At 42.8% G+C, this 18,720-nt stretch overlaps 1 pseudogene; it reads left to right on the forward strand.

Annotated features, from left to right (window-relative positions):
• Positions 1–12,486, forward strand: LOC141084082 (migration and invasion enhancer 1-like; annotated as a pseudogene).
• The last annotated feature ends 6,234 nt before the right edge of the window (positions 12,487–18,720 follow it).

Raw genomic sequence — 18,720 nt, forward strand, 5'->3', positions numbered from 1 at the left:
AACACTAGTGGGATGACTAGGCAGATCTCCAAAGCCAGGTCCTCCTCTACCACTCCCATCAGACGCTGTAAACCCCAGCACTACAGCTTTCCACATCACAAGGTATCCGCAGCATGCAGAAACAAGCCATGAAGATTCACGTAGAATACTGGTAAGATGAGATCAGGGCTCCAGTATCTGATCTATCGTTGACATAAACCGACATACGTAATGTTCTCTAGAAATGAATGATGGCAGGTTCTGTCCTTGGGCACATTTATGTCTCTTCTTGAACATTTTCAAGATTTTCTAAGTTGATTTTTGCTGTATTTCCTGACACCTGTTCAGCATTGCACCTCTACCCGGTAATATACAGCACTGAGTGCTATGTCGGTGTTAATAAGTGCATTAATAGTACATGTGTAAAGTATTACACACAAGCTACAAGACCAGAAACCAGATGTAAAAGTGCATCCTGCAATCCAAACCTTGATTAATGAAACTTTCCTCCTGTTGCTTTGTAGTGGAAGGTGAGGGTACGAGTCCCGCTATCGGGAGCTTGCCTTTGAAATCAAGGAGCATGTACCTGATGTGGAGATTAGTGGTGGTGTTGGCAGAGTCGGTGAGTGCACGTTACGTTTCTCTATAAATGAGCCTGTTTTTGGTATGTGCCAATATTGAGAAAATATGTCACATAGTAGAGTGCTACAATATACCACCTACATTACAAAATGGCACAATATAGTTTTATTCCTTCTGAATGCTGCCTGGTGTGTTAATGGAGTATTCCATTTCAAACATCCACAGCATATGTCCTAATGTTTCTACCTCTTGAACCACACATCTCTAGAGGCTAATGCTAATGTGGTTGGGGAGGTAGCTGCGCTTATACGTCCCCCTCAATTCACTTCTCATATAGTCCTATTCTCATATAAAAGTCATGAGACTGAACTCCATTGTCTTAGTAAGTGGTCGCCCTAAATGTGTGACCCAATCTGTAAGGCATTTGACATCTTATGGTTATACTGCTATACTGTACCACAGATAGAGTGTATGTGTATAATATATATATACACACACACATGTATACACACACATTCGCATATACAGTTGTGCTCAAAAGTTTACATACCCCTGCAGAATTTTTGCTTTCTTGATCTTTTTTCACAGAATATGAATGATAACATCAAAACATTTTCTCCACTCATGGTTAGTGGTTGGGTGAAGCTATTTATTGTCAAACTACTGTGTTTTCTCTTCTTAAATCATAATGGCAACCCAAAACATCCAAATGACCCTGATCAAAAGTTCACATACCCTGGTTATTTTGGCCTGATAACATGCACAGAAGTTGACACAAATGGGTGTGAATGGCTACTAAAGGTAACATCCTCACCTGTGACCCCTTTGCTTGTAATCAGTGTGTGTGCATAAAAGTTGAACGAGTATCTGGGATCCAGACAGACTCTTGCATATTTCATCCAGCCACTGAGTTTTCTAGATTGTGAGTCATGGGGAAAGAAAAAGAATTATCAATAGATCTATGCAAAAAGGTAGTTGAACTGTATAAAACAGGAAAGGCATACAAAAAGATATCCAAGGAATTGATAATGCCAGTCAGCAGCGTTCAAACTGTGATTAACAAATGGAAAATCAGGGGTTCTGTAAAAACAAAGCCACGGTCAGGTAGACCAAAAATTTTGTCACAACTGCCAGAAAAATTGTTTGTGAAGCAAAGAAAAACCTACAAATAACATCAGCTGAAACACTGGACTCTCTGAAAACTGGTGTTGGGGCTGTTTCAGGATGCGCAATAAGGAGGCACTTGAAGAAAAATGGTCTGCATGGTCGAGTTGCCAGAAGAAAGCCGTTACTGCACAAATGTCACAAAGTATCTCACCTACAATGCGCAAAACAGCAGAGACAAGCCTCAAAACTTCTGGAACAAGGCAATTTGGAGTGATGAGACCAAAATTAAACTTTTTGGCCACAATCATAAACTTTACATTTGGAGAGAGGTCAACAAGGCCTATGATGAAAGGAACACCATTCCTACTGTAAAGTACGGAGGTGGATCGCTGATATTTTGGGGATGTGTGAGCTACCAAGACACAGGTAACTTGGTCAAAGTTAAAGGGAAGATAAACGCAAGACGTTATCAACAAATACTGGAGGCAAATTTGTAACCATCAGCCCGGAAGCTGCGCATTGGACGCACTTGGACTATCCAACATGACAACGATCCAAGGCACAAGGCCAAGTTGACCTGTCATTGGCTGCAGCAGAACAAAGTGAAGGTTCTGGAGTGGCCATCTCAGTCTCCTAACCTCAATATCATTGAGCCACTCTGGGGAGATCTCAAGCACACAGTTCATGCTAGACAGCCCAGGAATTTACAGGGACTGGAGTCTTTTTGCCAAGAAGAGTGAGCAGCTTTATCATCTGAGAAAATAAAGAACCTCATCCACAACTAACACGAAAGACTTCAAGCTGTCATTGATGTTAGAGGGGGCAATACACGGTATTAAGAAATGGGGTATGTAAACTTTTGATCAGGGTCATTTGGATGTTTTGGGTTGTCATGATTTAAAAAGAGAAAGCACAGAAGTTTGACAGTAAATGGCTTCACCCAACCACTAACCATGAGTGAAAGTTTAGGTGTTATTATTCATATTCTCTGAAAAATGGCGAAGAAAGCAAAAATTCTGCCGGGGTATGTAAACTTTTGAGCACAACTGTATCTTAGGAGATCTTTCAATCAGCAAGGGCTGAATTCAGAAGCCATTTGCCCCAGACATTTTTTTTATAATAATAAATAACATGGGGTATTGTTTATCTGTTGCAATGAAAAATTTTAAAAACTTACCCACAATAAGTTGTATCCTCTGGAGAGGATGGGGTTAAAAATTTCACACCCTCCAGGCAGGCGGAGCTGTTAATATATAGGCTATTGACCTAATTGGAATAACTGTCTTTTAGTCTTTATCTTTCCATAGTGGACAGGTAGAAACACTAGTTCATAAATCACATCCAACTGTAGCCATTGCAGCTCTACATGAGTTTGTTACCTGTGACTGGCTATTATTGTTTTTTTATTAATCACTTTTTGTCTAATACTATGTACCAGAACCTAAAAAGACTCCTTCTCACATATCACATGTATTTCAAAGAATGCAAGGTACTATCTGTAGTTTATGAGTTATATAGCACTTATCTCTACTTCAGCTATAAATTACTTCTCTTTAATAATCCAGGTTCGGTTATGGCGTGTTCTAAGGGTCATAAACAAGTGAGCAGTACAACAGGATGGTATTTTAGTGGGGACTGTCAGGTATTTCTCAACTATGTGCCATTACGTCTCTTGGTCTTCAATTCAGATCTTGCCTGCACACTGAGTAGACTGGCATAATTATTATTATTTCTTATTATTAATAATAATAATAGTTTTATTTCTATAGCGCCAAACACATTCCGCAGCTCTTTATATTTTAGAGGGGACGTGTACAGACATTAGACATTACAGCATAACAATAATCACATAGATCAACAGATACCAAGAGGAATGAGGGCCCTGCTCGCAATCTTACAAACTATGAGGAAATAGGGGAGACACGAAAGATGGATGGTAACAATTGCTTTCGTTGTTTGGACCAGCCACAGTGTAAGAATCTGGTGTTCCTCTTGCTGCATGAACCGGTTATCAGCCTAAGTATATAATAGTACAGACACAGAGCGCTATTAAATGCATAAAGCATGTGAGGAGCCTGGTTACGGTAAAAATTTTGAATGGGCAACACAGGGATAGTTAGGTTAATGCGTTGAGGCGATAGGCCAGTCTGAACAAATGCGTTTTTAGTGCACGCTTAAAACTGTGGGGATGGGGGATTAATCGAATTAACTTGAGTAGTGCATTCCAAAAAATCAGCACAGCACGTGAAAAGTCTTGGAGACAGGAGTGGCTGGTTCTGATTATTGAGGATGTTAATTTCAGGTCATTAGCAGAACGGAGGGCACGGGTAGGGTGGTAGACTGAAATGAGGGGGATGTAGGGTGGTGCTGAGCCATGGAGTGCTTTGTGGGTGAGGGTAATAAGTTTATACTGAATTCTGGAGTGGATGGGTAACCAGTGTAATGACTGGCACAATGTAGTGGCAGTCATTACACTGTTATTTCTTATTATTATTATTATTATTATTAATAATATTATTATTGTATTTACAGGAAGCTTCGAAGTGAAAGTCAATGATGAGTTGATCTTTTCTAAACTAGAATGTGGAGGGTTTCCTTATGCAAAAGATGTAAGTGTTAATATTTTAATTTTACTTGCAGTTAAATTGGTAGAGGAAGTCTTAGTAGGTGAGAGCAGATTATAATCCAGAGAACCTGTGGAAACAATGACTGAAGAGAGAAGCGCACTATAGGGTAAAACCCTAATATAGAAGGTAATATATACAATACGTCTGCTCACCTTAGGTGGTTGTGTGAGGACACAACCAATATAAAGGTATTGTAGCCAGCTGCCACTGCCTCAAGGCTGGGGAAATCCACCAGATGGAGTTTACCGAAACAGGGTAAAAAATAGTGTGCGCTGCTGGAAAGAAGTCTGTTGCTGTGATATTCTTTATTATCCACTATGCATTTCAATGCCGTAATGGCATAAATTAATGTATTAAGGGATCCAACAACCTGAGAAGATTGTGTATCACACAACCATGTATAGGAATAAACAGTTGCCGCAAATCCGAGGAGAGAGAGGAAAAAGAAGAGAGAAAAGAAACAAAAAAGAAAAAATATAACACCAGAATGTTTTTAATATGATCATTTGTTATGCCGTGATCCCGCACATGATCATACATTCATGTTCTTTCAGTTTCAATAACCACAATTGCATTGACAGCCTCGTCCTTTCTCTGCCGCACGCACTGATCTTATTACTGGCCGTATGGCAGGTATCCTTTGCGCACAGTGAATCACATAGATCTACAAAAAGTTCCTCTGACCAACTCTTTTCTTTGAGTTCTACAGTATATCACAGCTATATTCTTATAATAAAGAACTATTCTTTTTCCCCACTTGCCACAAATAAATCCATTCTCTCATGTATTCCACTTTGAACACAGTAATATCAACACAAATAATTAGTTTACAACGTTCCTTTTGATCACGTTTACTCATCTACCTACTATTATTCGGCCTCAAGCAGCTTTTCATCACGGTTAATCATCAATTACCGGCTATTCTGACCCCAGCATTTCTCAGTGGCTCAATGTGTATATGAACTGACAAGCATACATCATGAGGTTGACATGACCCAAGTTTGAGTCAAAGAGACAATCACCTTTTTAAGATATTTTTATGTACACATTTTGATTTATATTTTTTTAATAACATTTTTAAAGAGAAACAACAATGAAAGCATACTGATACACTTTTAATCCCTTTTAAGAAATTCTCTACTTCTCTAATTTCTCTGCTTTTTGAACTTTAAAAAAAAGGCAAGCAATTGAACTTTGATATCTAATGTGTCTTTTTGGCTCCCGGTTTTTTTTTTGTTTGTTTTTTTTCAAATCCTGAGTATAAATATGTTCACTTTCCATTATCTATATGTACGGTCTTTTGTCCTGAAGAGGTAGTCTGGAATGACTTTGAAAAGCATTGACTAAAGAAACAAAGAAAAAAAATCCAAGCTTTAAAAACTCCACGATCTGGATTTTTATTCCTTATCAGCAGCGTGGATAAACCGTACTGGCATCTTTATCAAGTGTAAAACAAAACAAACAGGTCTGCTTTTTTACATTTGATAAAGATGCCAGTATGGCATTAAAACCTGTAATGGATAATAAATTAACCTTCAAAGAATATCGCAGCAAAAGATTTCTTTCCAACACCACAGACAATTTTTAATCTTATTTTTATCCTGGGCTGGTAATCAAGAGAACCTGTTGGGCAATTTATTTTCTCCAAACACGAGCAGCATAAATTGGACGACATAATTACATGTTTACTCTGGAATGGTTTGTTTTAGTGGAAACATGGCTTTAGGTGGGGTCGAGAATAGGCAGAAAAAATAACTTGGTTGGGTCCCCACCTGGCTTGGCTTGATTGACTTCTTTCTTTGTCAAACAGGAAGGGTCCCACACCCTCACATGGATGACTTTTAGTCCCTGTTCACCTCTCTTTTTTTATTGTGTTTTCTCTGAGAATTTAAAAGTAACATTCAGGGCTACAATAAAGGAGCATTTTCCTGGTAAAGCACATGTATTGCTTTGCAAATGGGACTCCATTTCATCTAGACATGAAATCTCCAGCTTTCTCAAATTAATGTTTGGTATGTCTCCAGATGGCCTGGCCTGAATTGGGCTACAGAAATGTGTCAAGACAGTGGCTAGGGATTGGAGTGTATTAATTAATAAAAATAAATATTTGGAAGCTATTCTTATCTAAATGGCATACTGCTTTTCGAGTTGATTGTGTAGAATTAATATTTTTTTATCTTATGGGTTAATTAATCTTATAGTTTGATAGATCAGACTTCTTGGCATATGGCAATACTCAATATGTGTAATGGGGAAAAACAGGTGTCATTTGAACATATGTGTTAAAACGTTTTGCTTTATTTTTCTTTTTTACATTTTTCTAGATCTCTTAGGGAACTCGATCCTGTGATTGTTTGATTGCTTGTACTATACATTGCAATATTACACTGGCTGAACTTCACAGGAGTACCAATTTGGTAGACATGGAGACATCAGTAGGTCCTCAGCTGACATGGTAGCCCATTGATACCTCATGATCACGTCATTGGGACCGATAAGTTTCTATCTACACACACACTGGCATCTGCTCCATTTAATTCCAGTTGTCAGAAATTGACAGCGGCATCTAAATAGTTAACAGACATGACCGAATCTCAACTTGAAGTTTTGGCTGTTAGGGGTTTTAAACTACTGCACAACCTCATCGTAATCAATTCAGGACCCTAATTAAAATATAAACCGTGTATACACACCTCCTACAGGGGCACCATTCTAGCGATATCAGCGCTGCTGTTTCCGGAGAGCGACGTGGCTTGTTGTGTCACGTACAGGTTGAAGCTAAAGACCAGCCACTTGCCTGCTGCATCCTTTCTTTTTTCATCAGAGTGGACGTCAACCCTGACAGAGCATTGCAGAGCTGCAATTGACAACTGTCTTGTGCTCTAGCTGCAACTGGCACGTGACATCACAAGTCACATCACCATCCAGCAACAGCAAAGCTGACATTGCTAGAACGGTAATATTACAGGAGGTGAGTATAAGCTGTTTCCTACGGGTCCTGAATTAATTAAGGGTGCTTTCACATTTTGTGTTGTTATCCGTTCATTGGTACCGTTGGGGCTTACGTCCGAATCGCCCCCCCAAAACAGAATTTTGGATGAATGTGTAGTGGACTGTGGGTGTCTGTCTCCAGTAGACATACATGCCTGAAAATGATGCAAGATACAGTGTGTTCACTCTGTCGGAACCATTATAGTCGATGGCCCTGTCTGCTCATACACCTGAATCCCATTTTGCGGGGGATTCGGACATAAGCACCGAGGGTACCAACAAATGGGTGACAAAACGTAATGTGAAAGCACCATAGGCTGGAGTTGTCCAGTAGTGTAAAGCCCCTTTGTACACAGATGCTCCTAATAGGGTTGGAGTTTTAAAAGCATGTGTAACAAAAAAATTGTCGCCTGCAAATCCACCCAATGGTTTAAAGATTGTTCTGAGATATTTGTTAGCTATTTTCCTTCAGCACAATCATATGGTGATGGTGTGTGTGTGTGTATATATATATATATATATATATATATATGTATATATACACACCCAGGTGCTTCTCACAAAATTAGATCATCAAAAAGGTAATTTGTTTCAGTTCTTCAATACAAAAAGTGAAACTCATATTATATAGTCATTATAAACAGAGTGATCAAGTGTTTATGTCTGTTTATGTTGATGATTATGGCTTACAGCCAATGAAAACCCAAAAGTCATTATCTCAGTAAATTAGAATAATTAACAAAAACAACTGGAAAGGCTTCCTAAGCATTTAAAAAGGTCCCTTAAGGCCCCGTCACACTAAGCGACTTACCAGCGATCCCGACACCGATATCAAGGTGTCAGGATCGCTAGTAAGTCGCTATGTGATCGCTGGTGAGCTGTCACACAGACAGCTTCACCAGCGATCAGCACAGCGATGCCGAGCGCCCGGCATCGCTGGCCAAATAGAATCAAAATAAAAAATATAGTTATTCTCACCTTCCGAAGTCCCGTTCAGCCATCCTGCCTCTCTCCACGCTCCGGTCCCAGTGATCCTTTGCGAGAATGACCGCGAGATGTCATGGTCTCGAGGGATAACAAAGTCTCGCGGTCATTCGTGCAAAGGATCACTGGGACCGGAGCGTGGAGAGAGGCAGGATGGCTGAACGGGACTTCGGAAGGTGAGAATAACTATATTTTTTATTTTTGTTATTATTTTTTACACCTGATCGCTGGTCTCCCGCCTGTCACACACAGCGATGCGTGCTGGCCAGTGGGAGATCAGCGACCAAAGAAATGTCCAGAGGTTTCTTCCAGCGATCAGTGATACCGGCAGGGGGGCCGCTCGCTGATCGCTGTCACACACAGCGATCTCGCTGGTGAGATCGCTGTTACGTCACAAAAGTTGTGACTCAGCAGCGATCTCTCTACCGAGATCGCTTAGTGTGACGGGGCCTTTAGTCTGTTTCAGTAAACTCCACAATCTTGGGGAAGACTGCTGACTTGACAGATGTCCAGAAGACAGTGTTTGACACACTCCATAAGAAGGGTAAGCCACAAAAGTTCATTGCTAAAGAAACTGGCTGTTTACAGAGTGCTGAATCCAAGCATATTAATGGAAAATTTAATGGAAAGCAAAAGCATGGTAGAAAAAGTGCACAAGCAACCGGGATAACCGCAGCCTTGAAAGGATTGTTAAGAAAAGGTCATTCAAAAATTTGGGGAGATTCACAAGGAGTGGACTGCTGCTGGAGTCATTGCTTCAAGAGCCACCACACACAGAGTACCCAGGACATGGGCCACAAGTGTCACATTCCTTGTGTCAAGCCATTCATGACCCATAGACAACGCCAGAAGTGTCTTACCTGGGCCTAGGAGAAAAAGAACTGGACAGTTGCTCAGTGGTCTAAGGTGTAGTTTTCAGATGCAAGTAAATTTTGAATTTCATTCTGAATTCAAGGTCTCAGAGTCTGGAGGAAGAGTGAAGAGACAGACAATCCAAGCTGCTTGAGGTCTAATGTGAAGTTCCCACAATTAGTGATGGTTTGGGGAGCCATGTCATCTGCTGGTTGATTGGCCAGCACTCGTCTGACCTTAACCCAATAGAGAATCTATGGGATACTGTCAAGAGGAAGATGAGACACACCAGACCCAACAATGCAGACGAGCTGAAGGCTGCTATCAAAGCAACCTGAGCTTCCACAACACCTCAGCAGTGCCAAAGGCTGATTGCCTCCATGCCACACCGCACTGATGCATTAATTGATGACAAAGGAGCCCCAACCAAGTATTGAGTGCATTTACTGAACATACATTTCAGTAGGCCAACATTTCAGATTTTAAAATAATTTTTTCAAGCTGGTGTTATAAAGTATTCAAATTTACTGAGATAATGACTTTGGTGTTTCCATTGGCTGTAAGCCATAATCATCAACATTAACAGAAATAAACATTTGAAATAGATCACTGTTTGTAACGACTCTATATAATATACGAGTTTCACTTTTTGTATTGAAAAACTTAAATAAATTAACATTTTGATGATATTCCAATTTTTGTGAGAAGCACCTGTATATCCAATAAATATATATATGTAAATATAAATATATATAAATATATATTATACGTACACTCACTGGCCACTTTATTAGGTACACCGTGCTAGTAACGGGTTGGACCCCCTTTTGCCTTCAGAACTGCCTCAATTCTTCGTGGCAGAGATTCAACAAGGTGCTGGAAGCATTCCTCAGAGATTTTGGACCATATTGACATGATAGCATCACACAGTTGGCGCAGATTTGTCGGCTGCACATCCCTGATGCGAATCTCCCGTTCCACCACATCCCAAAGATGCTCTATTGGATTGAGATCTGGTGACTGAGGAGGCCATTTGAGTACAGTAAACTCATTGTCATGTTCAAGAAACCAATCTGAGATGATTCGAGCTTTATGACATGGCGCATTATCCTGCTGAAAGTAGCCATCAGATGTTGGGTGCATTGTGGTCATAAAGGGATGGACATGGTCAGCAACAATACTCAGGTAGGCTGTGGCGTTGCAACGATGCTCAATTGGTACCAAGGGGCCCAAAGAGTGCCCAGAAAAAATTCCCCACACCATGACACCACCACCACCAGCCTGAACCGTTGATACAAGGCAGGATGGATCCATGCTTTCATGTTGTTTACGCCAAATTCTGACCCTACCATCCGAATGTCGCAGCAGAAATCGAGACTCATCAGACCAGGCAACGTTTTTCCAATCTTCTACTGTCCAATTTCGATGAGCTTGTGCAAATTGTAGCCTCAGTTTCCTGTTCTTAGCTGAGAGGAGTGGTACCCAGTGTGGTCTTCTGCTGCTGTAGCCCATCTGCCTCAAAGTTCGACGCACTGTGCGTTCAGAGATGCTCTTCTGCCTACCTTGGTTGTAACGGGTGGCAATTTGAGTCACTGTTGCCTTTCTATCAGCTTGAACCAGTCTGCCCATTCTCCTCTGACCTCTGGCATCAACATGGCATTTCCGGCCACAGAACTGCCGCTCACTGGATTTTTTTTCTTTTTCGGACCATTCTCTGTAAACCCTAGAGATGGTTGTGCGTGAAAATCCCAGTAGATCAGCAGTTTCTGAAATACTCAGACCAGCCCTTCTGGCACCAACAATCATGCCACGTTCAAAGGCACTCAAATCACCTTTCTTCCCCATACTGATGCTCGGTTTGAACTGCAGGAGATTGTCTTGACCATGTCTACATGCCTAAATGCACTGAGTTGCCGCCATGTGATTGGCTGATTAGAAATTAAGTCTTAACACACAGTTGGACAGGTGTACCTAATAAAGTGGCCAGTGAGTGTATATATATTATACATACCACCGACTAAGGAAGTGATCAATCTCAGATAGCAATGCTAACGCTGTGTGCACACGTTGCGCATACAAAATGCAACCCATTGAATTCAATGGCATTCCGCACATGCTGTGCTAATGCTGCGTATTTTTCCGCAGCGGAATCGCATTGCAGAAAAATACGAAGCATGCTCATTCTTTGTGCGGAATCGCGGGGATTCCGCACACACAGGAATGCATCGATCCGCTTACTTTCCGCATGTGGCTATGGCCACCAAGCACAAAGTAAGCGGATCATGTGCGGATGATACCCAGGGTCTGGAGGAGAGGAGATTCTCCTCCAAGCCATGGGTACCATATTCCTGATAAAAAAAAGAATTAAAATAAAAAATTGTGATATTCTCACCTTCCGGCGTCCCCCGGAGTCCTTCCTGCCTCTCACCACGCTGCCAGCATCTTCCAGTCCCAGCGATGCCTTGCGACAATGACCTGTGATGACGTAGCAGTCTCGCGTGATGCTACGTCATCTGGGGTCATTGTCGCAAGGCATTAATGGGAACGGGAGTTGCCGAGAGCATCGCGAGGATCGGGAAGGCTGGGTGGGCCGCCATAAGGTGTGAATATCACGATTTTTTATTTTTTTAATTATTTTTAACATTATATCTTTTTACTATTGATTCCGCATAGGCAGCATCAATAGTAAAAAGTTGGTACACTTGTCAAACACTATGTTTGACGAGTGTGACCAACCTGTCAATCAGTTTTCCAAGCAATGCTACAGATCACTTAGAAAACGCTAGCATTCTGCAAGCTAATTACGCTTGCAAAACGCTAGTTTTTCATGGGAATTCCGCATGCGTATTTCCCGCGGCAGGGAATTGCGGAATTTCCGCTGAAATTTCTGTGGCAATGCCGCACGTGTGCACATAGCCTAATAGAATACAACAATTACTCACGTGGAGGCATACGAGGCTGCATTAGGGCCTTACACTAGATAGATGTCACTATTGTCCTGTATGAGGTTGGTTGTATAGCAAAGTGCAGTATGCTGCATTATGTAATGCTTCTCTGTTTTCATGTCATGTAATAAAGTGACATACATCTGATCCTTATGTAACTAGATAATAGAAACGCTGATCAAGATGAAAGATGGGAAGGAAGCTGACAAAGTCACCAGAAACAAAAAAAGCTGCACTGTCCAATAAAGGAAGGAAGAGCTGAGGACTGACTGATTTACAGACAAGAGCAGATTCTGTTAATGACTGGTTTCATCAAAAAAGTGGAAGAAATCATGAACAATCTTAGAATCTGGTCTTAAAATCTGTGACTCAGCTATAACCTTGCTCCGCATCCAATAAATGCTCCAGATATTATCTGACTTGTTGTCTCTTCTTTTTATTTTCTCTGTGATCACTCAGGCCTCAATCTCCAATTACTGAATGTCATTAGGGCACAGGTAGAGACAAAATTGGTCTTTTTATAATAGAAATAATTCACAATTTTGTAAAAAGTTATAACTCGTAGATTGTCTTGGATAATATTATCTCACTTGTTAAACATATTATAGAACTGAATCCATTGAGAAGTAATTTGATGACGAGGAACAAAGTGTGACCCATCTAATGAGTGGTTCTAAAATTCAGCATTTGCTCTCACTATTTCATCTTTAAGTGCCAATCTCCCCATTACCCCCTGCCCTGTCACTGCCATCTGTTCTACTGCGTCTCTAGATCTGACTATACTAGAGATCGATTCTGCAAATCAGGCAGATCCTACCGGAGAATTCAGTTTGTAGAGAATATCAAATTTAATGTTCCTTGTTATGCTCTGGCATCTGGAGGATAAATGTAGAATGTCACATTTGTATTATTCCTTTCACCTTTCTCACAGCCCTCCTTCTAGTTCTCCTCACATCTGTTTTCCCTCTAAATTTAAAGGAGTCAGCGACTACTTTACATGTGTAGCGCCCCCAGGAGTATGGTCGCCACAGTGGCATTGCCTTCCTCCAGGGAGGGTGATGCCAGGCTTGGAAGCAATGAAGGGTCTCTTTCGCAGTTAACCATGTCATGCAACACGGTTCCCACTCCAGGCCAGCAGAGGGAGCTCTGAACCAGAATAGGGGAGGAGTGCTCTCTGAGGGCCAGGAAGGAGGAGGGAGTTAGTTTGTGTGAGGAGGGCAATGAGTGTAGACGTGTGGAAAGAAGCTGGAGGTTGAGCTGAGGATAGAGAGCTCCCTCCCAGTGATAGCGCATGATCAGGAGCCTGGTCTCCACGGTTGTATGGATACTGAAGGTCCTGCAATAGAAACCAGAGGAGTAGGAAGCTGTAAATGCTCTATTCCCACCTAAGACTCGGAGGCACAACAGCGACGGGTGAGCCAAGAGAGATAGAGGGCTACAGCTGTCTGCCATACGAGGTAGTTCTAAGAGAAGATAAGAAGGAGGAACTTCAGTGTTACACTGTACTGCATGTACCTCAACTAAGCGCTAGGAAGGAGACTACACAACCTGAGAGATTCCTGAGTTGTTTCCAGGCTAGCCTGCTCCTGTGTCATCTGTAATCGGGACCCTGGACTGCATTTGCCAAGTAAAGGTAAAGAAACTGCACCCTGTTGTGTCCTTGCCTTCTTCCTACAAACTCTCCGGCACTGCTACATCCTTGTGCCATACACTGCACCCTTGTCCCCAACACCTATCTACACTGCCCTGGACCAACAGCCCTGCCTGTGGAGGGCTATAGCATCACTGCTACACCCCACCATCTGTCCCAGAGGATCTGTCTGCAGCGTCGGCTTAACATATTCATTGCCGAACACCACAGGTGGCGTCACGAATCATTCATAAACTTTATTCCACCACTCAACCCCTTTAAATGGGCGCCCAGGGACACGGACCAGGTCACCGCTGCTGTGACATTCCCCTCTGAAGGACTGGCCCGGTACCGAGTACCACACAGCCCTGGGAGGGCGACCCACATGTCCCTTTTATGTGCCCTAACTCCCATAAATAAGCAATTCATTACATACTTCTGCTTCCTGTCATGTCATGGCAGATTCTCCCTCCCTTCTGGGCACACTGTACTGTATTCCCTGTATAATGGGAATACATTTAGATCTCTTACTAATATATACACACACATGCCATACACCAAGGACAGCGCTTAGCAGGCAATGCCATACACCAAGGACAGCGCTTAGCAGGCAAGGCCATACACCAAGGACAGCGCTTAGCAGGCAATGCAATACACCAAGGAGAGGGCTTAGTAGGCAATGCCATACACCAAGGACAGCGCTTAGCAGGCAAGGCCATACACCAAGGACAGCGCTTAGCAGGCAATGCAATACACCAAGGACAGCGCTTAGTAGGCAATGCCATACACCAAGGACAGTGCTTAGCAGGCAATGCAATACACCAAGGACAGGGCTTAGTAGGCAATGTCATACACCAAGGAAGGCATTTAGCAGGCAATGCCATACACCAATGACAGCGCTTAGCAGGCAATGCCATACACCAAGGACAGCTGCTTAGCAGGCAATGCCATACACCAAGGACAGCGCTTAGCAGGCAATGCCATATACCAAGGACAGCGCTTAGCAGGTAATGCCATACACCAAGGACAGCTCATGGCAGATTCTCCCTCCCTTCTGGGCACACTGTACTGTATTCCCTGTATAATGGGAATACATTCAGATCTCTTACAAATATATACACACACATGCCATACACCAAGGACAGCGCTAAGCAGGCAATGCCATACACCAAGGACAGCGCTTAGCAGGCAAGGCCATACACCAAGGACAGCTGCTTAGCAGGCAATGCCATACACCAAGGACAGCGCTTAGCAGGCAAGGCCATACACCAAGGACAGCTGCTTAGCATGCAATGCCATACACCAATGACAGCGCTCAGCAGGCAAGGCCATACACCAAGGACAGCGCTTAGCAGGCAATGCCATACACCAAGGACAGCGCTCAGCAGGCAAGGCCATACACCAAGGACAGCTGCTTAGCAGGCAATGCCATACACCAAGGACAGCGCTTAGCAGGCAAGGCCATACACCAAGGACAGCGCTTAGCAGGCAATGCCATACACCAAGGAAGGCGCTTAGCAGGCAATGCCATACACCAAGGACAGCGCTTAGCAGGCAATGCCATACACCAAGGACAGCTGCTTAGCAGGCAATGCCATACACCAAGGACAGCGCTCAGCAGGCAAGGCCATACACCAAGGACAGCGCTTAGCAGGCAATGCAATACACCAAGGACAGGGCTTAGCAGGCAATGCCATACACCAAGGAAGGCGCTTAGCAGGCAATGCCATATACCAAGGACAGCGCTTAGAAGGCAATGCCATACACCAAGGACAGCTGCTTAGCAGGCAATGCCATACACCAAGGATAGCGCTTAGCAGGCAATGCCATATACCAAGGACAGCGCTTAGCAGGCAATGCCATACACCAAGGACAGCGCTTAGCAGGCAATGCCATACACCAAGGACAGCGCTTAGCAGGCAATGCCATATACCAAGGACAGCGCTTAGCAGACAATGCCACACACCAAGGACAGAGCTTAGCAGGCTATGCCATACACCAAGGACAGCACTTAGCAGGTAATGCCATACACCAAGGACAGGGCTTAGCAGCCAATGCCATACACCAAGGAAGGCGCTTAGCAGGCAATGCCATACACCAAGGACAGCGCTTAACAGGCAATGCCATACACCAAGGACAGAGCTTAGTAGGCTATGCCATACACCTAGTACAGCACTTTATCAGGCAATGCCATACACCAAGGACAGCTGCTTAGCAGGCAATGCCATACACCAAGGATAGCGCTTAGCAGGCAATGCCATACACCAAGGACAGTGCTTAGCAGGCAATGTCATACACCAAGGACAGCGCTTAGCAGGCAATGTCATACACCAAGGACAGCGCTTAGCAGGCAATGCCATACACCAAGGACAGCGCTTTGCAGGCAATGCCATACACCAAGGACAGCGCTTAGCAGGCAATACCATACACCAAGGTTAAGTACCTAAGTCTTCCCCCTCCATCATCCCCCCGAAGCCTATTTTCACATTTCTGCTAAGGCCATTTTTTTTACAATTCTCCATTGTCAATTTATGAGGTAATAACTTTGGAACGCTTCAATGGATCTCACTGATTTTGAGAATGTTTTCTCACGACATATTGTACTTCATGATAGTGGTAATATTTCTTCAATATAACTTGCATCTATTTGTGAAGAAATTCGGAAAGTTGGCAAAAATTTAGCAATTTTCAAATTTTTTTAATTTTTAAGCCCTTAAATCAGAGAGTTGTGTCACTCAAAAATAGTTGAAAAAAATTACATTTCCCACATGTCTACTTTACATCAGAACAATTTCTGAAGCATCATTTTTTTTGTTAGCAAGTTATAAGGGTTAAAAGATGACCAGAGATTACATATTTTTACAACAAAATTTACAAAACCATTTTTTTAGGGACCACATCACATTCGAAGTGACTTTGAGGGGTCTACAGTGTATGACAGAAAATACCCAAAGATGACTCCATTATAAAAACTGCACCACTCAAGGTGCTTCCAATCCCATTCAAGAACTTTATTAACCCTTCAGGTGTTCTACAGGAATTAATGAAATGTGGAACAAAAAAATAAACATTTAACTTTTTTTAACAAAAATGTTCCTTTAGACCCAGTTTATTTTACTTTCACGAGGAACAGGAGAAATTGAATGGCTAAATGTGTTGTACAATTTCTCCTGAGCACACTGATACCCCCTATGTGGGGGAAAACCACTGTTTGGTAGCACAGAAAGGCTCTGAAGAGAAGGAGCACCATTTGACTTTTTGAATGTAAAATTTGCTGGCATAATTAGTGGGCATCATGTCATGTTTGGAGTGCACCTGATCTGCCTAAGCTGTGGAGACCCCCAGCAAGTGACAATATATTGGATACAAAACCTCTCTCTCAGGAAATTTATCTACATGTGTGGTGAGCACTCTGAACCCCCAGGGGCTTCAAAGAAGTTTATAACGTTGAGTCATGCAAATAAAAAAAAAAAATCCCGCTTTTTCCACAAAAATATTTTTTAGACCCAAAGTTTGCATTTTCACAATTTTTCTTGAATAGTTTGCAGACTCCATACACAGAGCACTTAAGTGCTAGAAAAGCAGAATCCCCCAAGTAACCCCATTTGTGAAATTATACCCCTTTGGGAATTTATCGACAAATGTAGTGACGATTTTGACTCCATGGGTGTTTTCCAGAAATAAGCAGCAGTGGATGTTGCTGAGTGAAAATTGCTAAACTGCTATTATAGTGACCAATACATTGTTGTTCTCAGTTTGTTTTAGTGACCAGCTCGTGCTTCTGGAGACATGCAGCCGTAAATTAGGCAGGCTCTCAATGCTACAGAAATGCCAAACATGTGGATGCTAAATGTGGTGCTTAGAAGGGAGAGGGGCTTTTGGATTTGGGAGCGCAAAATTTGCTGAATTTCTTTTGGGGAACGAAGAACCATTTCACTTTTCCAGAGCCTTTGTGCTACCAGTAACATGGAAGCCCCTTATATTTCCGTTAACAGATGACAGACCTGAGTGGGGACTTGTTTTATTGTGGATTGAGTTGAAGCTTTTATGGGGAACATTTTACATAACATTTAGGATCAAATTTATCCGGCGCTCTACTCTGAGCACTTTGGGGTTTTCATCTAAATCTCTGAGTGATGTGACAGATGAAACCCCCGATGGATCCATTCACTATAATGAAGTGTCATGATCCAGGATGGGGTTTGTCTTTGGCCCGCCCTGGTCAGACAGGGGTTAATTGTTTCTGCCTCTCTCTGGCAGAGGGCGGCTATTTAATGCTCACTCGACCTAGATCCGGTGTCAGTTATACTCCTGCCCTCGGCTGAGTTAGTTGACCTTGTGCGTACGTGTGCCTTGTGACTGTGATACTTTATGCTTGTTTGGTTTTGACCCGGTTCTATCCCTGTTACGAGTTCTGCTTGTTCCTTTTGTGCTGCTCTGCTATTCCCGTGTATGACTCTTTTGCCTTGGACCTGACTACTTTCTGACTGCCTCCTTTGTACCGCATTGCTATCTCTGTGTCACGCGGGGCTTAGTTCAACTAAGGCTGGAATACCCGGGGCCCCTGTGATGTCCCTTTAACTAGGGGAAACCCTGTCTGACCCTCAACCCAGGGTTTTTGCTGATGGTGCAAATGCCTGAGCCTCCAACCTTTCCTTATCTCCTGCTCAGCCCTGCACTTAACCCTCCACCCTCCACCCAGTGAGGAGACACACCACCAAAGCCCCCACACAAATTATGACAGACAGGGAGAACTTAAACTGTACTGCGCCGCACGCACACAGGAATATACAGTAATGTGAACAGGGCACAACTAAACACAAATATGGGAAGGAGAAAGGATAACAACGGATCATACGCCACCAGATACGAATCTCTCTCTCTTCAACACCTCCACTCCAGACCGGAACCACTTGGTATGAAACACAAGCTATAAGACATGACATTACCCCGTCTTCTACGAGGGACTCATAGGATCCGGCTTGTCCGGATGATGATGGTGAAAGGAACTGACCAGCCGATT

Source organism: Dendrobates tinctorius, unplaced genomic scaffold (genome assembly GCF_039654945.1).
Source record: "Dendrobates tinctorius isolate UK_male_01 unplaced genomic scaffold, ASM3965494v1 ptg000022l, whole genome shotgun sequence".
Lineage (NCBI taxonomy): Eukaryota > Metazoa > Chordata > Amphibia > Anura > Dendrobatidae > Dendrobates > Dendrobates tinctorius.